General features: G+C 37.1%; 1 long non-coding RNA gene across 2 annotated transcripts in view; it reads right to left on the bottom strand.

Moving 5' to 3' along the window:
• The window catches only part of LOC119261126 (uncharacterized), a 224,117-nt gene that overhangs the window by 65,221 nt on the left and 133,996 nt on the right, over positions 1 to 24,900 (bottom strand). The gene's annotated exons all lie outside the window — the stretch shown is intronic.

Raw genomic sequence — 24,900 nt, 5'->3', positions numbered from 1 at the left:
TTCTCCCATATTTCAAATCACTTCTCAGTGTAAAAGGATGTAAATTCTGGGCCTCCCTCGTGGCGCAAGGGATTAAGCACTGCACTATGAAGCAATCCACAGCCTCTGCAGACTGAGTTCGATCCCCAGCCGGCCAGGGGGAAACTCACATGGCGAGGCAGAACTCTGCTGTCTCGCCTGCTGCTCCCCTCAGCAGTGTATTTCAGTCAGTCTGCCTGTTCTGTTCCCCATTCTGTCTCTGGTGGATCCTCTCACCCCCCGCATTTCTAGCCTGTACCCCAGCTCTTGTATGCATATATAAATAAATCTTACTATATATATATATATATATATATATATATATATATATAAAATAATAGGGTGTAAATTCCATTGCATGGGAAATTGTGCCTGTTTGCTCATTGGTGTATTCCTGGCATCTGGATGAGTGTCTGAAATATAGTAGATGCTTAGTTAATAGTTGCTGAATTAGTGGTGTGAATAAAGGTATTCCTACTAAGTAGTTTTTTGTATATTCAGCATCTAACAGTGAGAAATTGCTCTTTTTGACTATAGAAGTTCCATGCTGTCCCAGCTGGGTGTGGCTTGATCCTCGTGTGCCCTGTATTAACATTACTGTGCCTGGTTGCTGGACTTGAGATCATCTATGAGCTGCCTGACTACCCTGATAACCCCTCTAGCACTGTCCTAATTACCACCAGTGGGTGTTCAGCTTGGCCCTGGCCTTCAAACTTTTACTGTTTGAATATATGGATAGTAGAAGAAATCAGAACCTATCATTTACTGGGTTGACCAAAAGATTGAACTGCTACATAACTCAGGAAATCTGTGGTAAAACCCCTTCCAGGTACAAGTTCAAATAGTGAAACATAAGTGCCATGAAACAATAGCTGTCAGACTGGCCTGAAATCCTGCAAATGGAACTAGATTATCTCATTTCAGCAGAGATATTTCTGGACCTAGATTATCTCATTTCAGTAGAGATTTCAAGAAGAGACAGGGAACCAGGTCACCTAGTCTTTACATTTCCATGATAGAAAGGATTCGTGTTTATATATTGGAACATATCAGCCAACTCATAGAAAAACTTACAGCAGGCAGCTCTTTGACAGTTCTTGACACAGGTTCCTAGAATACGAAGAAAGAGATGGAGGTTCTCCATATCATTAAAGTCTAAGAGCTGACATGAGAACTAGATTCATGTGAAAATATATTTTATGAGCTCCTCTAATCAGACATTTTCAATGAGTCCCTGTTCCCTATAGAATAGAATTCAGAATTACAAGAAAGATTTGTAAAAATATAGTCAAACCTACTTTCTTAGGTCGAAGTCTCTTTGTCAACCACAATCAGCCTGTGACAGAAAAGAGCTGGAGAACACTTGTTGGACACTAAATGCCCTGCCCACCCCCTTGGCATTCCTACCATGTTGCTTGAGTGGAATGCCCTCATCTCTGATGGCATTCTAAAAAATTCTATAAAACTCTGATAAAATTCTAATAAGGGGGCTGAAGAATTTACCTTTGAATGCATTAATTATAAGGTTCTGATGGAACAACTGAGGGTAGTTGTGTGGTAAGGAGTTGCACAGATAGCTGGGAGCTCGACAGTGTACACTCACTGGTGATAATTAGGACAATGGTTACAGACTGAGATTTGAGATTTGTTTGTGTTCAGGTATGGATGAATGAGAGCCTCTAAGGTGAGTATGTGGAGAAGACGACACTGATTTTATGGGCAAGGAAGTGGAATTAGTACCCATAAGGAAAAGTCTATGACATGATGACAAACTAGGGAGAAAATTAAGGAAAATGGTGTTATTAATAAGCTAATATTTACTGAATGTCATCTATGTAAGAGAAATCCTTTATAGCATTGTGTATAAGTGAACTTAACTCATACAAACATGGTGAAAAGTAAATTCTATTATCTGTATATTTATGACAGGAACACTGAATCACATAGAGGTCTACTAAAAATTGCCCAAGAGTACCAGCTGGCAAGTAATGGAATGGGATACTAATCTCAGTACCCTGCCTCTTCTATAACACCTCCCCAAAGTAAAAAGAAGAGTGTCAAGATGGAGAGAATGGTCCACATTTTCACAATGCTAAATACTCCAAAGAAGTCAATTGAGATGATAAATGGGAACAGCTTGAATTCCTATTGGATTTGATAATTAGGAGGTGGTCTTCGGTCAAGCCATTTTCATAGATTGAATTAGAAGTGTGAAGCAAATGAGCTCTAGGGTATCATTTACATTCCATTTTTATTCTTTTTTTTCAGTTATTGAGATGTAATTGACAAATAAAATTATAAGATATTTGGTATATATAGTGTGGTGATTTGATATACATATATATGCTGTGAAAGAATGCCTACCATCTACTTAATTACATATCCATCACCTTAACTTATTCATTCATTCTTTTCTTGAAATTTTTGGTGAGAAAAATTTAAGTTGTTCCCCTTTAGCAAATTTCACTTGTATAATATAGTGCTATCAATGACCATTTCTTTATTTACCACCATGCCTGGTTCCAGAATAATTAAATAAGTATTAAAATAGGTAGTCATTCTCTGAATTTTATAAGAGTAAAATCGAACATGAAACTTCTGTTCTTCATGTAACTTCTAATTCTCCATTTAATTTTTTTTTTAATTTTTTTAAACAGGTTTTTTTTTTTTAAGATTTATTTATTTATACAAGCACTGGGTACAGTCAGAAGCCCAGGAGGGTGAGAGAATTCACCAGAGCCAGAGTGGGGAGCAGAGCAGGCAGAAGGACTGAAATACACTGCTGAGGGGAGCAGCGGGTTGCAGGGGAGGCCTGCACGCCATGCAGGACCCTCCTCCCGTGGCCGGGGAGCAGCCGGGGGATCGAACCGGTGCCGCAGAGGCCGCGGGCAGCTTCGCAACCCAGCGCTCAACCGCTGCGCCACCAGAGAGGCCCCTAATTCTCCATTTCATTTTAGTTGTATAGAAATAGATTATGAGATGCAGAGCTGTGTACATTGAGTAGCAAGCAGGATTGGTATAACCATTTTTCTTGAAGTACAACTTTTAAAGATGAGGAAACTGAGGCACACAGAGGTTAAATAATTGGCTGTGACAGAGAGGAAACAACTGCCTCCTGATTACCTCTCAAGATTTGACTTTCACTCTTACCAAAACTACAAATTCAATTCACCAACTGGTTCTAGACTCTATTTAAAAAAAAAAAAATTATTTATTTATATTATACAAGAACCGGTTTCCGGCCAGATGTGCTGGAGGGTGAGAGGATTCACCAGAGACAGAGCCGGGAACAGAGCAGGCAGACTGACAAAATACACTGCTGAGGGAAGCAGTGGTCTGCTGCGCCATGTGGGACCATCACAGGTCCACAGGGATCGAACCGGCGCTGCAGAAGCTGCGAAGAGCCCCACAGCGCGGCACTCAACCACCTGCGCCACCAGGGGAGGCCTGGTTCTAGACTTTTAATCCCTCTTGTTAATTCTGGGGGGCAAGAGAGGATGTATTGAGTGAGTATGAAAGACTCTGTCCCTGCCTTCAGAGAAAGGAATCTTCTCTCCTAATTTCTTGTGGAACTTAAGAAATTTAGGAGTCTCTGTTTTCTGCAATTGTCTCTGTCCTAGTCCCACATATGAAGGACCTTCCTGACCTGAGAGTCATCACAGAAACTGGCCTATATATGACATCTTCTCTCCAATGCTCTGACTAATTTAGCTGGAAGGAAATTTCCTCAGTGATTCATGATGGACAATAGCATGAAATTCTTCTCATTATAGTACAAATGTAAAAGTCACAAACTAATCACAAGTAGTTGTGATTTATGTTAGGTGTTTAAAAATATATGCAACTCACTGGATAGTAATGGTCTTATTATTTATTGAGCCCTCTGCTAATTTTATACACCATCTAGGCTTTAGAAAGTATATGAAAAAGCAAAATTCAAAAGTAAACAACATCAAAACACTTCAGTTTAAAAAAAAAAAAAAAACCCTGCCCATTGCATATAAGTCTAAAGTTCAATTTTCACCTGGTTCAAAAACTATTGAGTTCACCATATTTCATGTGGGGACTTAGAATAGAGTAGGCAGAAAAACAAAGAGAAAATGGCAACATGTGCAAGTAATCACCAAAAAAAATCAGCTCATTTTTAACTAAAAAAAAATGCCCATACACAGGTCATAGAACAAATCATACAAAACCAAAGTGCCAAGTAAAGTCAAATTTACAAGAAAAAGAATCTAGGAGAGTCCTTGCAAGTAGATGAATAAGAAAAGGTAAATGCACTCTTATGGAGTACAGCCTCAACTCTCTGAAATAGCAAGTTAAAAACATTAATAATAATCACAAAATAACTGAAAACTACAATAAGGGAATTAAGCCAAATGGTGAGGCAGGGAACTAAACAAGAGAAGGGACTTTCCACAGAGTTTGTGAAAAACTATCTGGTAATATGCAAGTTTGATGGTTTCAGATTCCCCTGGAGTAAAATTCCTCTCCAAGGGTTTTCTTTAGTGACTGCATTTTCCAGGCTGGAAATAGTTCCTTTGGAAGAGAATGAAGCCAGTTCACTATTGAATTTGCATTCAAAGGTGTAATGAACAGGTGAGAAAAGTGTGTTTTATACTTGGGCCACACAAGAATGTGTGGAAATAAGTCTGGCCTTCCTATAAACAACTATTTATGTACCGTCTTCCCTAATGACACAGCCAGAATTGCTCAGAATCAATGATTCCATATTTATCTTCAACTAAATGTGAAAAATGACTTTCCATTTTATCAGCATGCCTGCCCATAGGAATCCACAAGCGGCCCACTGATAATCCAAGCCACAAATCTGAACAAGAAATCTGCTCTGTCTTCCACCTAAACAAGAATTCGGGCAAGGACCACACATTGGGTTACTGATATGTTAAGTCCCCCATTGCTTTATGCTTCACAGGCTCCGTAGCCCCCAACAGATCAAAACACACATGGTGTGAAAGAACACGAAGAGTGAAAGTTTGCCACAATCAATCTTGGACAACTAGAGAGGAAGAACCAGAAAAAATTATCAACAAAAACAAACACGAAGCTCTTACCCTGTGTGACATACTGTGTTAGGCATGCTGGATAATTCAAAGAAGTTTAGGATAAAGTTTCTGTCTTTAGGAATCTCTCAATCTAAGACAGTACCTGTAGCAGAAATACAGAAGCTTACTTGAAGTCTCTGTTTTAAACAACTTCCTAATAAAACCCAAAGATTGAGAACTAAGAATTCTGAATTAAGAGACATCCTCCCACTGTCTCCCCTGGTATGGGATAAAACTTACTGGGACACAAGAAAACATCACTAAACTGGGCGGGGGGGGGGAGCGAATATTTGATGAATAAGTACCACATACCAGGCGCATAGAGGCCTTAAGAGCTAGTATTGATGCTATTTCCATTTCACAGATTTGGAAACTGAGGCATCAAGTTTAAATAATGTGACTAACGTCTTATTACTTATAAGCAGAAGAGCTAAAATTCTCCTTTGACCTCTAAGCATACCTAGACCCCAAATGAGTCACCAATGGTCTTGCAATGTGAAGCAACTGGGATTGGCATTAGAACTCATAGTACATGGGCCTACTAATTTTATTCAAATAAATGCATCCATAACACTCCAATACCTAAAAAATTTTGTTTGTGCTTTCTGAATGAGGATACCAGATGTTTGCACAGACACTCCTTTTGAGATGAGCAATTCTGTCCCATCTTTTCACTTTTATTTTTATGTGTCAAGTACTACTGGATAAATGTGAACTTCTGCTTATGTTCTGATGTATACTTACTTTGCGTCTGTCAACATTTATAAGTTGAAAATATTTAAGTTGCAAATTTTTGACTTAGGAGATTTCAAAGTCAGAAAATATCATGTGTACAATGATGGACGGAATAGCATAGACCAAAAGAGAAGGCAGTGTTTACTCCATAAGTGACACAGAGTGTTCCTCTTTCCAAAGGAATTTTCTTTACATGAGGAGCCCCTGGGATGTATTTTTCAGATGTATTTTCAGATGTATTTTTCAAGAACCAACTATTCATCTAAGAACTGTTTTAGAAGCAGTAGGGGAAGGGGAAGGCAGGGAATGCCATCACCCTGCTCTGTATAGTCAACAGTATTATTATTGGGACAGAAAATGAAAGCACTGGAAATAATTAGTAAGAAGTACTGACCATAAAATGAAAGTTGAGAAGAGTGTAGGAACACAAACACCTTTCTAACCTGAGTCTTCTGAGAAAGCATGACTGACTTCTAAAGCTTGGATTCACCCTCAATAAGGCGAAAGTGACTTTGCAGGCATCGCCTGAAAAGCCTGTGGAGAAATTTAAGTCCTGGGCTAGATAGCTTCTCAACCCATTCCACTGGCTGCCCCTGCTACATAATAGAAGGTGAAGGTTTCTGCTGTACTTGATTAAATGCGTCATCAGGCAGGCAGGCCCCTGGGAACTGAGTGCAACATTTTATTGCCTTTCAAGGCAGTTGTTTCTCATTGTATAGATGTGCCTGAGTAGATAAATAATCTAGCCAAAGGCTAATTTGGCCTGGCTTGGGAAATGTCAATTTTTTGACCCCCTAAGCAGCATGAATTATATTGATAGGTTTGCATGTTTCTGGCTGACGACCAAGGGTCCCCTTTCCAGGAGGTTGGGAAAGTTGCCGGATAAACTTTTCTCACAGAACTTACCACTGACTGTAAAGTAGAACGGCTATAATGAATAATCATCTCCACCGCCCCCATCTCACCCCCCCGGGTGATCTTAATTGGGTTGGCAACATGTGTAGCTGCCATCATGGCGGAGGACCTCTGTGATGTTCCGTGAAGAACCAGCTTCTTTGACAATTTGCAGACAGCCTCAAAAAAAGTCATTTTCTGAAACTGCCTGAGCACCATTGAATTCATTTGAGTACAGCTACATTTTTGCTTTGCTTAGACTTACATGGCTTTCAAAATGCAGTGCTTTCATGCCTTGGAAATAGGAACTTTTAGAAAGTGAATGCTGGCTGGTTAAGGGGATTTTAATCTCTCTTTCAAATGCTGTTACTAAAGTTCAAAGCATATAAATCTCTATCCACCTCTATCAGTGGGTTGCAAATGACTGTAACACAACACTTATCCAATTTGCAAGGATGTTAGTTAAAAAAAATTTTTTTCTCTCAGAGGAAAAAAACTGCTTTACAGAAAGAGCCTACCCAGGAGTAAATTACAATGATCTCCCACGGACATTAGAACTACATAAACTTAAGTGTAATTACCACCTTGGTAGGAAAAGAGAGTCTTTATATTTTTACTTTTTCACCAAAAGAATATCCAGTCCTAAAAGTTCATGAAAGGTTACTGGCAGAATCTAACATCTACTTTATGCAAATTATCAAAGCTAAATTAGACATATTTTTAAGAGCCTGATGAATACTATGCCAAAACTTCCTTACAAATGCCAATTTCTAGTCCAATCGTCAGTGAAACCTCAAGTCAGTGTCAAATGCTTGTAAATAATATTGAGTCAGATGTATTTTATTGAGATCAGTTTCATCATTTTCCTTTCTGATTCTTCATGACTAGAGGGGAACAGAAGGAAAATCTAATGTTGCAGAAAAAAGCTTTGGAAAGTGCTCTGGCTCTTCCAAAAATTAGTGAGCTATATTCTTTCTGTGACTATGACCCTTTATAATCTATATTAAGTTGTTCAGTATCTTATGGTATTAGTAAATTATGGGCTTTGGGGGACTCTTGATATACATTTTCTTTTATCTGGATTAATAGGAAATGGTAATATTACTCAAGACAGTAGGAGAGAGCTGAAATATTCCTGAAAAGTGAAGGTCCTAATTGTGAAATAGGAATTTGTGTGACTCCCTTTCCTTCAATGAACTGTCTTGCTAACGTGTATTTCAATGCCTTTGAGGAACATGTATATGTTAAAGAAGCATGTTCATGGGTTTCCATTTTCATACTCAGATTTGCTTAGCATGACTTTTACATGTTAGTTGAAAGTATTCAAGGAGACTAAATTATTATTCAATTTATTCAATTCCTTCTAGGTAGAGTGATGTGGAGACATTTATGATGGACTTCAAATTACATTAGTTAGCAACCATCAGGCACTGTTGGTGGGAATGTGGATCAGTGCAGATACTATGGAAAGAGTACAGAGATGTCTCAAAAATTAAGAATAGAAATTCCATATGATCCAGCTATTCCACTTCTGGGTATTTATATGAATATGAAAACATTAATTTGAAAATATATATGCACTACTGTTATGTTCATTGCAGCATTATTTGCAGTAGTCAAGAGATAAAAAGAACCTAAGTGTTCACTCGATGGGTGAATAGTTTAAAGAAGAAGTGAGATAGATGGAAAGATGGATAGAAAGATAGATGAATTCCTGCCATTTGCAAAACATGGATGGATCTAGAAGGCATTATACTAATGAAATAAGTTAGTTTGAGAAAAACACACTTTGTATGATTTAATTCATGTGGAATTTAAAGAATCAAAGCCAATAAATAAACAAAACAAAGCAAAAACAGACTTTATATACAGTGGTTATTAGAGTGGAAGAGAGTTGGGAGAATTGGTGAAATGGGCAAAGGGTGTGAATTGTATGGTGATACATTGGTGGTGACCATGATTTAGTGCTTACCGATCGATGTTGAATTAGAAAGTTGTATATCTGGGGCCTCCCCAGTGGCACAGTTGTTGAGCGCTGGGTTGCAAAGCTGCCCACAGCGTCTGCAGCGCTGGTTCGATCCCCGGCCACCGGGGGTGAGGTTCCCACATGGCACGCAGACCTCTCCTGCCACCCGCTGCTCTCCTCAGCAGTGTATTTCGTCAGTCTGCCTGTTCTGTTCCCCACTTTGGCTCTGGTGAATTCTCTCACCCTCCCGTGCTTCTGACTGTACCCAGTGTTTGTATAAATAAATAAATAAATCTTTAAAAAAAAAAAAGAAAGAAAGTTGTATACCTGAAGCATATTATAAAACAATATTTCTTCAATAAAAATATTTTAAAAATTATACAGGTTTGGCAATTTTTACTTCTCTTATGATAAATCCAATGTGATCTGAGATATAGTTGGGTTGATAGGCACATGCTGCCCCAAGGAGGGAGTTTTTGAGAAGGGCAATAAGGAAAAAGTTTATATAAGGAGGAATTAGGCTCATCCTTCATGGTAGGAAGTGAAAGTGTGTTGCAATGCTTATGCTGTATGCCTGGTAAAGCAAAGTGTTAAGAGTGCCTCTATCCCACACTGTGGATGATGGTAGATCTGGATTAATAGGAACTGGTCTTTTTTTTGTTTTTTCTCTTTTATTTTGTAACATAGCCCTTGAAAGTATTAATATGATTTTCTTAAAATTTTCTATTTTAATGCCAGAAAACAATTTCTTCCCTGGAAGGTTATAGTTTGGTAAGTCTTAAAAGCCAAAAGAACAGAATGTGAAAAGTCTTTTCAAAGAGGTCTCTGTCTTACTAAAGCAATAATGATGATAGTAATAATCATGATCATTATCTATTTCATTTGTATAGTATTTTATAGTTTGTAAAGCACTTTCAAGTACATTATTTCATTTTTAAATATAACTAAAACCTTGCATAATACTAAATTAGCTGTTGCTATGTCAAGGCATCCCGTGTGTTATTAGAAGCTGTGTGCCAGATGTTATGAATGGTGTAGAGAGTGTTTCTTGACAGAACTCTGAAAGTACCAAACTTTTGTCTGGATTTAAATGGTAAGATAATGAGAAGAACATGTATCAGAGCTTGCTTTTCTGAATAAAGACTCCATCCAGACAGGGTAAGGACCAACAGAGACATAAAAAACTGCTTTGGGTTCACAATGCCTAGTCCAGAATTTGAGAGACCCAATGGAAGTGGCAGACTAAAAATCTACAAGAGTTGGGAGGCCATGCTCAAAAGAAGAAAGAAGTACAGAAACTCCTTACTGATAAGCTTCCCACTTAGGAATTTTCATAAATTTGTAAACAAAGTTGCTTGCAAAATAAAAGCACCTCTCTTCCATTCTATCACCATCGACTTCATTCATTCATTCATCATCACTTTCACATCTAATTACTATGCCAGACACCTTGCTTAGTTTTGATGGTACACACTGAATAAGACAGACAAATATCTATAATGGGTAGAGATTTTATGGCATAAACAGAAATCCCCCTTCTCTGCAGCAACCAGTAAACTCACCTACATGGGAAACAGATAACACAAGAATTACAGATTGTGAGAAGTGCCATAGAGGAAACAAACAGGGTAATAATCAGAGAGATGCTCTAACATATTTTTGAAAATATTTGTACCAAGAACAAACCCTATTAAGGAAGTCTAAGGATTATCTTGTAGAATAGAAAATATAACACCCTTTTAATAAAGTCTGGACTTGCTTCCTAAAAAATGTCATAGACAGCAAGATCAAACTTTCATGGAAAATAAATGGTAAGGGGAAAAACAATAAACATGGAAGTGAGTGTATTTTTAGAGCACATTATGTCCAACAAGATATCCTCTCGCAAAAGAAACCAGGAGCAGCGTCTGAAATGTGCTTGGGTAGATAGTCCCTTTAAACTACTTCTTAAATTTTGAGGAGAAAAATTGCTGCTATAGATTTTTTTCATCATGTTTTTATTATAAAGCTGTGTGCCTCTTTTAAGATATTTTGAACAAGTGTGTACTGTCCTGAAATGTAAGATATTTTGATTTTTATTCTTTTATTTATCTTTTAAGTCTCAGCAAAATTTAACTCTGTGAGTGTGTGTGTGTGTGTAACTGCTGGACATTCTCACAAAGCAAGTGATGATTCACTGCAAAATTTTTGAGACTTTGTTTTCAATCTTTATCTTTAGGTTACAGTTCAAGTAAATCTCCCTTTTCTGCATCGAGTTAGCCCACCTACATGGTTGACAGGAGGGGACGCCTCTGATTACTGACACATTTCTTGTTTAATCAAGCCAATCTGAATTTTAATGTCTAGAAAAAAAGATATATAAAAATTTTGGAATGCCAATGGATATATTAAGGAAGAGGAGAATTAGGATGACATTAACAGAAGAAGGAGGAATACATACTGGGCAAGCAAAAAACAAAAGTGTTAGGAAATATCTTACGTACTGAAAACCTATTTAGTGCCCATAGCAAATATTGTTAATCAACATAGAAGTCTTTTCTGCTCAGTTTGGAGGTGATTTTAGAATCTTTGCCAACACATTCCAGACAGCCTCTGTCACTGTATCAGAGATATCATATGGGGTTAAGTCTATTTGTCATGGAAGACTTAGAGGATATTGCTCACCCAAATATTTTCATCTTGACAGTCTTCAAAGACTAGACCTGAAACATTAATATAGGAATGAGAGGTAGGTGCCATGTTAGGAAACATGAAGAGTAACATTTTATTATAAGGACCTTCTCTCTTGCTCCTCAAATCTATGTCATCACTTTGCGGAGGAAGCACAGTACAGCAGTTCTGAACTAACACATAGTAGGTTCATGTAGGCAACATGTGTGATGAACACAGATCTTTCTTTCTGTGTTCTAAGATTATAAAAAATATCAGATGGTTTTCTTCCTAGGAAGAATTTACTGACGTTTAAATGGCAGACAGCTTCAGGGATGGTAAAAGTCCCTTTGTGGTAAGGCACATTTAGTGTGTTATATCTTGCACACCAGTAAAGAAGGCCATGTATCTTATTTTGCTCTACAGCTCCTTGAAACTTTTCGATCCACAAGTTAGTTTTGGCAACCTCTAAGTGATAGGATATGTAGGTATTATTTATCAACTAATTACTTATTAGCTGGCAGTCTTTCAAGTCAATAAGTACTTTAAGTTCCTTACTCTGGACCTTGAGTGTCATGCTACAACTTTAAAATAATATATTAAGTCTTCTGTTTATTGATTTGTAGACTAGAAACAAGATATACATAACTGGTAATAATTTTTTTGTGAAGAAATCCAAATATTTTATTATAAATGCTTCTAAATTATTTCCTTCTATTTGTTCATTTGTTTATTTATTGACATACAAAAAGCTGTATGTAACTAATGTATGCAACTTGACAAGTTTGGAGATAAGTATATACCCATGAAACCATAACCACAGTCTATGCCACAAACCGACCCACTACCTGCAAAAGTTTCCTTATACTTTTTACACTTGACCAAAGAGCTACCATTTTAGCAAATTTTAAGTATAAAATATAATATTGTTAGCTATAGGAACTATACTATGTAAGTTAGATATCTAGGTCCAAAGTCTAGGACCATACATATATGTATATATCATATACAATATATATACACTGTAAGGTAAATGATTTTCAGCCTTTTCTGCCCTCTTACCACTAGAATTGCCCTGCCTGATGGGGCACCTGCAGTTGTTACATTGTTGTAAGCTGTGTTGTTCACTTCTGTGGGCCATGGCTCAGTATTGAGATACTCACCAAGAGAAGCAGAGGCAGGAGAAAAGAGGCAGGAGAGAGAAGCAGAAGCAGAAGAGAAAAAGAAGTCCAGAGTGAAGACTTGCTGGGGGCTTGGAGGCCTGCTGGCCTCCTGGCTTCCCCCACCAAGCCCCTGGCCCCCTCACACACACACACACCCACCCCTGCCTGCCATGTAGGAGGGCTCCAGGGCTCCTCCTTTACCCACCCAGTCTGCTGAATCATAGAGAAAACCTGCACTGCGCCCATCCTGCAGCTACATACACATATGTGTGTATGTTTATGTATATATACACATATAATTTTAAAATTCTTTTGTATGCATCTGAACTGAATGACATTATTGATTTTTTTTTATTTTTTTTATTTTTTTTTATATTATTTATTTTTTAATAGAGCATTTTTTTTTATTTATTTATTTATTCATTTGTTTTTTTATACATGCACTGGGTACAGTCAGAAGCGCGGGAGGGTGAGAGAATTCACCAGAGCCAGAGCGGGGAGCAGAGCAGGCAGAAGGACCGAAGTACACTGCTGAGGGGAGCAGCGGGCGGCAGGAGAGGTCTGCGCGCCATGTGGGACCCTCCTCCGATGGCTGGGGAGCAGCCGGGGATCGAACCAGCGCTGCAGAGGCTGCTGGCAGCTTCGCAACCCAGCGCTCAACCGCTGCGCCACCGGGGAGGCCCTGAATGACATTATTGAAAAGAACAAAATAAACACCTATTTTACATTTCCCATTACGTCAAAAATTGATATTATATTAGATGCTAATGTATTAATTCTCTAGATCTGATTCTATGTTAGCAATACCAAAACACACATAGAAATATTACAGTCAGGGGCCTCCCCGGTGGCGCAGCGGGTTGAGCACAGCGCTGTGAAGCTGTCTGCAGCCTCTGCAGTGCCAGTTTGATTCCCAGCCATCCAGGGAGATTCCCACATGGCTCAACAGACCTCTCCTGTCTCTCCTGCTGCTCTCCTCAGCAGTGTATTTTGGTTGTCTGCCTATTCTGCAACCTGCGCTGTCTCTGGTGAATTTTCTCACCCTCCCGCTCCTTAGGCCTGTACCCCAGTGCCTGTATAAATAAATAAATCTTTAAAAAAAAAAAAAGAAATATTACAGTTGGGAAAGCAGATTTTACCCAAGCAGACCCAAGAGCATTTGGGACCATACTGAATATGGAAAGGTTAAAAACTACAGGTTAATGACTGAAGGTGTGCATAAAATTCATTAATACAAAGTCCAGTAAAATAACTCAAGGTTTTTTTGAGGTTGACTACTGACCCTAACTGGGTATATCTCACTCACTTGCAGGAGAGCTGGAGTTCAGTAGTGTAAGTTCAGACCTTATTAGGAAGAATCATTCTATTAGTAAGGATCAGTTACTTACATTTCTGATGAATAAACTTGGCTCTACAGGAGTAAGCTATATTGGCTTATGTTTTCCTTCTTTCTATTTAGGCGTAAATGAAACCTATGTATCTCTAGTACTGTGAAGGAGACACCTACATTGTTTTATTTTCCAGTTAAGGGATAGTGAGGCCACTCTTGAAATTTTGCCCTGGAGGGGTCACAAATTTTTATTATCTTTCTGTTTTCAATTGTGTGTACTGTAATTTTATTTTCTGCTACTCTAGGAACCCAATATTTCATTGTTTCATTCAACTTCTTTCCAAAATTATTATGCCACTAATTTAATCACCATGATTTTTATTTGTATTTAACTTATAAAGAATATATGCTGGGAATTGCTTAATAGTGTGTTGTTTCTGGTAACAAGAAAAGCAAACTGCTGTTGCTATTAAATATAAGTAAGAAAGGAGTCTTTTGGGATTAATCCTATGTGGCTTATAATCAAGTGATTATAAAAGAAACGATTTATTATTTGTGACCATATTTACATTTTCTTTAATTTGTTGTCCAGAAGGATTTTGTTGAAGAAGAACAGCAAAGGAGGTCAATACCCTTTATTACAACTGGACAAGTTCCTCCTTGTAAGGCAGAGAAGGACACAGGAACATTATATACTAATTTTTCTAGGAATTGTGAAATGTTGCGATCAAGTGCATTGAAATTTTGACAGCATATAAATAATTTGATGTATACCAAAGAAAGTTAGGAAATGTTAAGATGAGCTATTCCTTAGAACATAACTGTTTAAAGTTGGACTGCTGATTACAGTGTGGAAAAACAATCCCCTGCTTTTCCTAGTTCCCTCGGGGCAAAAAGATCTCCTATTCCCAGCATTGTACCACAGCATTAAGTATTTGGGCTCCCAGAAAAGACCTAAAAATGAGAACTCTTTTTTTGACTCTTTTTTGGCTCTCATAAATGCTAGAGAGGGAAGAGAAAATAGTTCATTCAAGTTTTTAACAAGGTTCAGTTTTTAGGCTTACCACTGTCTTTACTTTCCAATTGAATTTAGTTTGACTATGACCACATATCTGTTCTTTCTTACATCTGCTAGCCTCTTCCTGCTTTCTACTTAGACCCCACTCAAAAGATGTGGTACTAACCTGACATGTATTTTTACGATGACCACATAACCATATCTGTATCCAACACACTATATATAACATATTGTACAATTTTTCAAACTCCTGCTGTTTCAATAATCAATTATAACTTTATTTCACATGTATGTCAGAATTTAAGAACCCAAATAAATCTGTTGATCAAGAAAATTATCAGGACAATTATTAAGAAGACACAAGAACTTTTTAAAGATTTCCCAAAATTATATACTAGCCTGGTAGATACCAAAGACTGGGGTGGAATGGATAGGAGGTGTAATTATTAAACAAATGTAGGGAATATTGTGCACAGTTGCACATAACCAAAAAGCTGTGATTACTCCTGATTACTCTTATTTCTAGGATTTATTTTGGTTTAGCTTTGTCTATTTGCTTGTTTTGCTTCTTTGTAGTCCATGTTTGAGTGAATTTATCAGTATTTGTCTTTTTCTTTCTGACTAATTTTATTTCATTTAGTGTAATCCCCTCAAGTTCCATCTATGTTGTTGAAAATGGCAAGCTACATCTCTTTTTCATAGCTGAGTAGTATTTCACTGTGTATATATACCACCTCTTCTTAATTCACTCACACTATGCACACTATGACCTTGAGCACTCAGGTTGTTTCCCTAACTTGGTTATTGTAAATAGTGTTGTACTGCAGATAGGCGTGTAGATATCCCTTCAAATTAGTGTTTTTGTATTCTTCAAGTAGATCCTCAGGAGTGGAATTGTGGAATAAATATATCTATTTATTTTGAAGAACCTCCATTCTGTTTTCCACAGGGGTTGGACCAATCTACAGTCCCACCAACATTGTGCCAAGGTTCCTCTTCCTCCATTCCCTCACCAACACTTGTTTCTGGACTTTTTGACATGGGCCATTCTCACAGGTATGAGATGGTACCTCATAGTGGTTTTGATTTACATATCCCTGATAAGTGAAAAAATGTGTGCTAGAATGTACTAAAATAATTTCAATAGAAATATGATTCATATAAAATATGCTTAAAATGAGAATCTATCTTAGGCCTTCTCGATCAATGCAGCTGACTTTATAGACTTTGAGAACAAGAGTAGATACAAAGATTATTTTGGGGAGAAAAATGACAAGCCCAGCAATCCAAAATAGAAACTATTCTATTAGAAGAATGTGAAGTCTAGGAAATTACCAGCTAGGACTTTCATTCTAACTGCCTGGCATAACCATTTAAAGGGAAGGAAAGTAGAAGCAAAAAATAATCTTGAGAATTCCTGAAGGTATTCCTGTGAAGTCCTGAGGTACCCACCACCCTCCACCAAATTCAGAATTCAGAATTCAGGGTATAGCAATTTCTCTTTAGGAATATAGTTCTTTAATCTCATTCCATGACTTGTCCCTTAATTTTTTCCTTTTTCCACTATACTCTTGTTCTTTTAAACTTTCGTTCCTGAACCAGACCAGACGTTCCTTTCTCATTATTTTCTTCTGTCTCTGTGAGATACATATTATTCAGTGGTGAGTTAAAATCACCACGTTTTAGTTCAATACCAGTAACTGGAAGACCTTTGAAATCATTCAGCTTTGAGGGAACTCCTAATTTTAGTTTCATATCATAAGTACATTTAAGCTACTTGATTATAGTTTCCAAGTGAATTCTGTCTGTAAAATACCATGTCCAGTTTTGTTATAAGCCAAATGGGCTCTGATCGAAACCAGCACATCTCACTTGTGTGAACTTTATTTCTTCTGTCCAGATTTCCTTTGCTCTTCTTGATCATTTCAAGGAGAGCATTTGGGCAAGTGAACATATCTAATATGGAACTTTCTTTTATGGATGCCACCCCCTGAGTGGGAATACATCCTGTTTGCCCTAACTTTGGGCTAACCTGTTTGTTTCACAAAACAACCAGCTTTAAACATAAGGGATAGAAACAGAAATTGATACTTCCCAGGAGGGGAGAGCATGCCTGCTGTGCAGGCTTCTTTCTCTTGCCCAACTCTAACACGAGAAAGACATGGTAAGAAAGAAAACACAAAGCCCTAGAAAAGAACAACAATTGCCATGTGGAGGCAAAATAAAGTGGGTTGTGTATTCTGACTCTCCATAGGGAGAGAGGAGTCTGCTGGGCTACTTCTGGACAGTCTGACAGATAAGCAAAGAAAGGACAATCCTGATGTAGACTGGTTGTTCCCATGCGCTGCTGAACGCCAACCTCCTGTCCCTCTGCCCCAGCTGGGGGTCACATGGACACTCAATAGAAAATTATGTCTCATGCAACCACCAACTCTTTGTCCGCAGGGAAATATGGTACAAGAATGACAAGTGTGATAAAGTTCTTTAAATTGGTGGGAGGGCCAGATCACACTGTACTGTAAGAAGCAGTTGTAACATCTCAATTAAGATATTATTAGATAAGTATTTGCTTTACCTCAGCTAATCTTCAAAATAACCCTGTGAGATAAAAACTGTTAAAAATCCCCATTTTATGATCCTGAAAACTGAGCTACAAAGAGGTTAAGTAATTTTCTTAAACTCCAAATTTAGAAGTGGCAAAGAGGAGTCTGATTGGCTCCAAATCATGTGCTCTCAATCTCTTACTCTACCGCAGGCCAACAGGCAACAGGAAACAGCTTTTATTCTGCATTTTCCCCCTGAAAACATATAACTCAAAGAGGAGCAATTTTTTTTACTACTTAAAGAATATCAGACAACATGTTCTTGTCTTTAGGATGGTATGCTTTCTTTCCAACTATTTAGTGCAGCCTGCTTTCACTATTTTTTTACAGATCACATTGATGTTGGTATATACATGTACTTTATTCCTTGAATGGTAATGCCTCTTCTTTCTGTGGTTATGCAGCTAAATTAATCAATCCACAAGAAAAGAACAAACTTGCAAAGTTAGTATGGAAAATTTATCTTCTCACCCCTTTCCCAACAGTTGAGTTGGGTGCTCTGAATTATCCTGTTAGTTTCCTTCAAGTCATTTATCAGACCCCCTACGCAGATACAATGTTAGCAAAAAATTGTGAAGAAAGCCTCTTTGTTGACATTAAATATACCACATTAGACAAGGAGCTACCCTGTTACTTCAATGACATGGTAGAAACCACCAAAGGATTTAGCAGTCTCAGTTCAGACAACAGAAGCTTTCTGAACTCTTAATCTTTTCATAGTCATCATGGGTCATTGGCATATTTATTTTGAAATTGTCATGTGGTACGCAGAATTCTAATTTCTCTGTTTGGTGGTAATATTTTGTAAGCTAGATATTAGCACACTGCTGAGTAATAACACAAAAGCCATGACATGCAAAGGAACATCAAGTATCTTCCTGCCTTACTTGCTTGCCAGGTTGTGGAAGGAATGTCTGAAAAAACTACTCAGAAGGTAATAAAAGACAGAATTTCCCCTCAGATATGTGGTTTTGGAATTCCATATGCTACTATTTACTATATCCTATAGGATATGGTGAAATAGACATGACAGTCATATTTGGAATGAACACAGCTTTATTTATGTGCCATGCATATGGAAATAAGATGAATTTCCAAGAAGTTCTAAGGAAAGTACATTGACTCATTTTTACTTTCCTTTTTTTCCTCTCAGTATAATGTGAGAACACTCATACCACATGGTAAGTAAATTCGTAGTTACAGCATTTAGACATAGTCACTGTAGATTCACTGTGTGTGAACTACAAGTCCATATTGTTCCATGGGTCTGGATGCATATGGTGGCCTGGCTAAAATCTGGATTTGTTTGTGCCTGCCAGCATAGTATTTGATACTATTTTTATAAAGATAATAGGAGATTTAGGTCAGTCCTCCTATTTTCAGATTTTTATGTGACTTAAATGGAGTACTTTACATAAAATACATTGTTAACCTAATACATTTTACAAAGAAGAGTTTACTCAACACAGATGATTCTTAGAAGTATAATATGGGGCGTCCCTGGTAGCACAAGGGGTTAAGTACAGCACTATGAAGCAATCAGCAGCCTCTAAAGCACGAGTTCCATCCCCAGCCGGCCGGCCAAGGAGCTAGCCACATGGCACAGCAGACCTCTCCTGACTCACCTGCTGCTCCTCTCAGCAGTGTATTTCAGTAGATCTGCCTGTTCTGCTCCCCACTCTGTCTCTGGTGAATCCTCTCTCCCTCCTCCCCTCCCGCACCTCTGGCCTGCACCCCAGTTCTCTAGCCCACACCCCAGCACTAAATAAAGTGTTGCTATTACTTGTTTTCTTGTCAGGGCCTGACAGGAAGATGAGATCGGTTAAAAACACATAGGGAGGGCCTCCCTGATGGCTCAAGGGGTTAAGACACAACCTATAAAGCTATCCACAGCCTCTGCAACATGAGTTCAATCCCCAGCCAGGGAGCTACCCACATGGCACAACAGACCTCTCCTGACTCACCCACTGCTCCTCTCAGCAGTGTATTTCAGTCAATCTGCCTGTTCTGTTCCCCACTCTGTCTCTGGTGAATCCTCTCACCCCCCCCCCACACCTCTGGCTTGTACCCCAGTTATTGTATGCATAAATAAATAAATCTTTTAAAAAAACATATAGGGAGAGTCATCTTTTAGCTTTTGAATAAGTAATAGTTTCATGGGTATTCATTATATTATTCAGCTCTAAAATTAAATAAATGACCCGTATTTTATAATTATCAAAATATATTTAAAAGGAGATGAAAGTATATTCTAGACGATGCTACACAATAAGAAATTCAAAACAAAATTTGCCTTTAATCATTAATGGCATTCTTAAGATTTATGGATTTTTAAAAACTGCTTACTTCTTGTTTTTTCTCCTTTTTTCTGTTTGTCTCTCATCTACAAGTGGGAATAGTCAACACGCAGAAGCACTAGAGGACATGCAGCATAGATGCAGAAACTAGCTACACAGTAGTGGAGACTCTGGAGCCAGGCTCTACCGAATTTGCTGTGCAATGACCTTGAACAAGGTCACTAAATTATCTTTGTGCCTTGGTTTTCTCATCCTTAAACTGGGGATAAAAGTCAGACATATTTCACAGGGCTGATGTGGAGATCAAATGGATTAATGTTTGTAAAGTGTCACATGTGTTGTTGAATTTCTTGAATTTTGTGATGGCACCTCTGGCGTAACGATGAGAATGATGAGATTCCAATCTCAGCCAATTTACTTGGTCAAACCTTCAGGAACAAAAATTGGCTTCTACAGAGGACTGTGGTGATGTGCACGGGTGCTGTGGGGAAGGAAATTCTGTGGGGACTCAATCTGAGGGGGAGGGAAGCAAATATTGCTTAAAATAGAAAAAATTTAAAAAATTGGCTGCTAAATGCACTATAAGGTTTCATAAATAACAGACCTTGAACAAACAGTCAAAAATTCTTTTGTAAATACACTTTGAGAAAGAAAAAATGACTTAGGTCTTTTATCAGAATTGGATCAGCCTCCTGAAGATAAAATAACATTGTATCTCCACCCAGCCCAGAAAAGAATTCTATGTATTCACTTTATGGAGATATAACTAGAAGATCACAGAGATGGAAATGGTGGCCCCATGAGATTAAACTGCTCATGAATTACCTTTATAAACTGCTGACAAAATATAAGACCAATGAAAGTTCATATACAAAGAGTCACTGAATGTATGCAGGGATTTTCTTCTAATTCCAAGAATTGTTGTAAACTGTGACTGCTAGGACTAAATTGTAGGCTCTGTCGATCAAAGAAAACTCAAGTATAAATATAAAATTTCAGCCAAATTAACTGCAACCATGGGATGATAATTTCATTTGCAGGAATTAATTATTCACATAATTTTCAGATTGTTGGGGTAAATATGTACTTTGTGTTCACTTTGGTAAAAATACTTTTTTTGGTTTACTTTTTGTGTGTGTGTTTTGGGGCAGAAACCCTGTAATTATTTACTGACCCATTAACTCTCAAGATTTCATTTCAAAATTATATTTTGGATTAATTTCAGATACTGTGGTTTTATGTAGTTTTATTTTCACAAAGACATTCAAGTTATGATGTTGTTATAAGATGAGAAAACAGCTAGCAAAGAACTATGACAATTGCAGTAACCAGAAATCATGAGAGCAAATATGCAAACATGTGGTTTGGGGTAGAAACCAGATGAAAAGGTTATTATGTATGTCAAGCCAGAAGCAGAAGAAAGAAAATTAAGAAAGGAATAAGAACAGTATAAGAAAGATAAAATAGAAGGCAAAAGTATAGATTAACAAAAAGATATTAAAGAGTTCATGCATCTATTCTATTCTACTCCCTCTAGGGAAAAGAAATATGAAAAGACCACCGGGAAGAGTGTGAGAGTCTTTCCTTTGACTTAAGCAAAGCTTTAGTCTTGTACACTCTGCCTACATACATAATGGAGGTCATTTTTCTAGTGTGTTCTAGTTTAGGGAAAGGAAAAGAGGTAGAGCCCATTGATTCATTCCAAATTGGAATGATTTTGTTTTGTTTTTATTTTGCGTCATTGTCTAAACAGGAAGACCTGGGGTAATGTCACCAGTACGTCACAAATACGTGTATATATAGGGTCTTGCTTCTGAAGACCATATGTATTTTCTAATACCATAAAGGTATTAATACCATTCCAGGCCTGTCATCCTTAGTAATTATGCCAACTGATCACTCACTGTAATCAAAAGCTAGATCTTCTTGTAACAGCCTGGCATTAGGGAGGAAGTCTAGAGATTGTGGCTAAGGTTTCTTTCAGAGATTCTACCAAGTATATCTGGAATCTTTCTACTGCTTCCTTTACTAGATACAAATAATAAGCCTCCTCAGAGGCTGAGCGTTTGCAGTGCTCAGAAGAGGCTAGCCGTCTGTCTCTATTTACCACTGGTTGTTATTGCTGTCCCCCAAAGATACTGCTGACAGGCTTTGGCTGTGCAACAGAAGGCATCTTTGTGGAGTCATGCATATGGGGCATTCTATAGCACATTTCACACATTGCTCTTTGTGAGAATGATCATGCTAAGTGCCAACTGCTGACGTGAAAATATGTATTAAAAGAAACTTTCTCAGAGTTGAAGAGATGGCATAGGTCATCTTTTCTAGGACAACACTAATAACAAAAAGAAAGAAGATTGAAAGGGAGGAAAAGAAGAAGAAAAAACCCTACCCATTTAAAATCTCCTTTTCATTCAGAAAGAAACCATTGTAACTAACAAGGACTGGATTGTTCTTCAGCTCCTCATTGCCTTCAGTATTTGGATATAGTCATCACTGAAGTGCCTGTTTTCTACAGCCTGATTTCAAATGTAGAGTAAAAAAAGAAGCAAATATCTCATTTGGCCTCTTTAAAATGTATTACAAGTGAGCATTTGTGTATAAGAGACATCTAATAATGTAGTCATCAGACAAAATCAAGCTAACACTAAAAAAGTTTTACTTTGCAAGTGGAAACTATGATTTTAAATGCCAAGGGAAGGAACAAACAGCTAATCTTCAATGTGTGCACTAAAAATAGAAACTGTATAATGATATATGTTTTCCCCTCCCCACCCTTAGCAGCAGTTAAAGTTAAGCCTTTGCTAAGTGGCCAGTTGGGTATCATAATACCCATTTAACACCATGGAGGTTCAAGCTCTCAATTCCCTTGACTAATTATTGGGTTCACGTTGGTTTAAATTATTAATTTATTTTCAGGTAATTTTAAAACAGCTGTAACATTCCGTACTTGTATTATTGACTCAGGAAACGCCACCATTTCCATTTTCGCATGATGAACTATTTTAAACATGCTAACAACAAGGCAAATAAGACAAAGTAGCTACCAACCAGGTTAAGTGAATTTTAAATAATTTTCTATATTAACTTCAGTTTCTTTCTTTTTTTTTTGTATTAGAGATAAAATATGACTTAATATAATTGTCTCCTGGGGGTTTCTCCTAGATCTTATACCATTTCCGATGTACAGTAGATTCACCTAAGTCTTTTGCCTAAAGCATTTTAGCTGTGAATATTTTTGCTTCATAAATAATCCATAAGGCAATTTTGTCATAAAAAATAAAAATCATAAAAAATAAAAAGTAATATTAATTTAAAAGGACAGCATGAAACACTTTTTCTTTTATGCTAAAATTTCTTCCTTCATAAAGAGAGGTATCAGTTTCCAAGTGATAGGAGGCTTGATAAAGATGGCATTGGAGACCAAGTAACCCTGTCTAAATTAGCTAAAGAATTGATCATTAATGCTCTGAGAAACTGCTGTGAATTACTAGCCACGTCTTTTATATTTGTCATAGCTTGGTAAACTTTCGCTTTTGATTGGGGGTAGGGATGACTGCCCTCAATGAAGAATTTGCAAATTGATACATTATCATTTCTGGTAGAATATGCAATCTGGCTTTACAGTCTCCTATTTCACACTTCCAGTAAGTTATCACAATGTTTTTATAATATAAAAATGGGAGAACAACATCCATTAAAAACCAAACCTGAAACCAAATTGTCAAATTCAACTGTTAACCAGCTATTTTAACTTTTACAGCAAAATTGTATTATGGTCAATTAGTTCTGCCGAGAAAAAGTTTGCAGCAAAAATGTTCATGCTCATATGAGTTGTCAACATCTATACCATACACAGGACTCATTATACTTCATGAGAAAAACCCATACATGCCAAACATATAGAAGATATAAATAATATACATAAGAGAAAATGTGAAAGTGGGAAAATATTCATGTTTCCTACTAATCACAGAATTTAGAATTAAGGCAACTTTGCCCTTTATACCTAACAGATTAATAAAATTAAAGTAAATCTAAAAATCATATGATACTATTAGGGAAATTCTAGTGAAATTGGTATTTACACATTTCTATTGGCATAGAAATTTTGCACTGGCTGTTTCAGAAAGCAACATACAAATAATTATTGGAGCTATAAAGTTTTTCAGAGCTTTTGCCATTAATTCCACTCTGGGACACTTATGCTGGAGAAATCTCTCTGCAACTAACAATACAAAAATATCCATTGTTTGCTGGACATTGATTATAAACTCTCATTTACAATCCTAAATATTTGAAATTGAAATGTCAAAAGTTAGACTATAAGAATGTGAATTATGATGCATCAATCAAGGAAAAATTATGTTTTAGTTACTCAGAAACTATGAAGACAATGATGAAGCTTAGGAAAGTGTTTATGAATATTATCTGAATAAAGCAAAATATAAATTTAAAAAAAATGTTCATGCTGAAAAATTTACAATGAAACCATCAGGGTCTACCTTTTCCTTTCTCCCAGAGGTAAGTACTGTCCAAATTTATTATTTATCATAACCACATGTATTTTATACATTATATAATTATACATTCATAAACACTATGTAGTTTAATTTTGCCTGTTTTTAAGTTTTATATTAGCTTATGTCTAAATGATATTACATCCATTATTATGCAACTTTCTTTCAACTCAAAATTATAGCTTTGGGATGTGATCATGATACATTAAGCTCTTGTTATTAATTTTTTTTTTACTTTTGTGGAGTATCTTTTGCTTATATGGATTCATTGGGTTTTCTCTGTGTGTGTGTGTGTGCATGTGCCTCTCTCTCTCTCTCTCTCTTCTTTTTGAAAGGAGTAACAGCAGTATTGTACATGTATTGCAATATTTAATCAGGTGTCCAGCCCTTATATGTCATCAGATCATGTAAGCCAGATTCTGTGCAAATACAAAAATTCTGTTTCATGTAGAAGTGAAAGATTCCCTGGAGTTTTTAACTAGAAGTGGAATTGTACATGGAGTGTCCCTTTCTTCATATTTACCAGATGTTGCCAAGTTGTTCTCTCAGGTAGATAGACCAATTAATACTCCCAGCATTCTGTAACTCTGCAAAACTGGATATTATCAGAATTCACTTTTCCAAATTTTTTATTTTTAAAG

This window comes from Talpa occidentalis, unplaced genomic scaffold (assembly GCF_014898055.3).
Source record: "Talpa occidentalis isolate TD23 unplaced genomic scaffold, MPIMG_talOcc4v2.1 talOcc4.6, whole genome shotgun sequence".
Taxonomy (NCBI): domain Eukaryota; kingdom Metazoa; phylum Chordata; class Mammalia; order Eulipotyphla; family Talpidae; genus Talpa; species Talpa occidentalis.
This window is presented reverse-complemented; position numbering and strand designations above follow the sequence as displayed.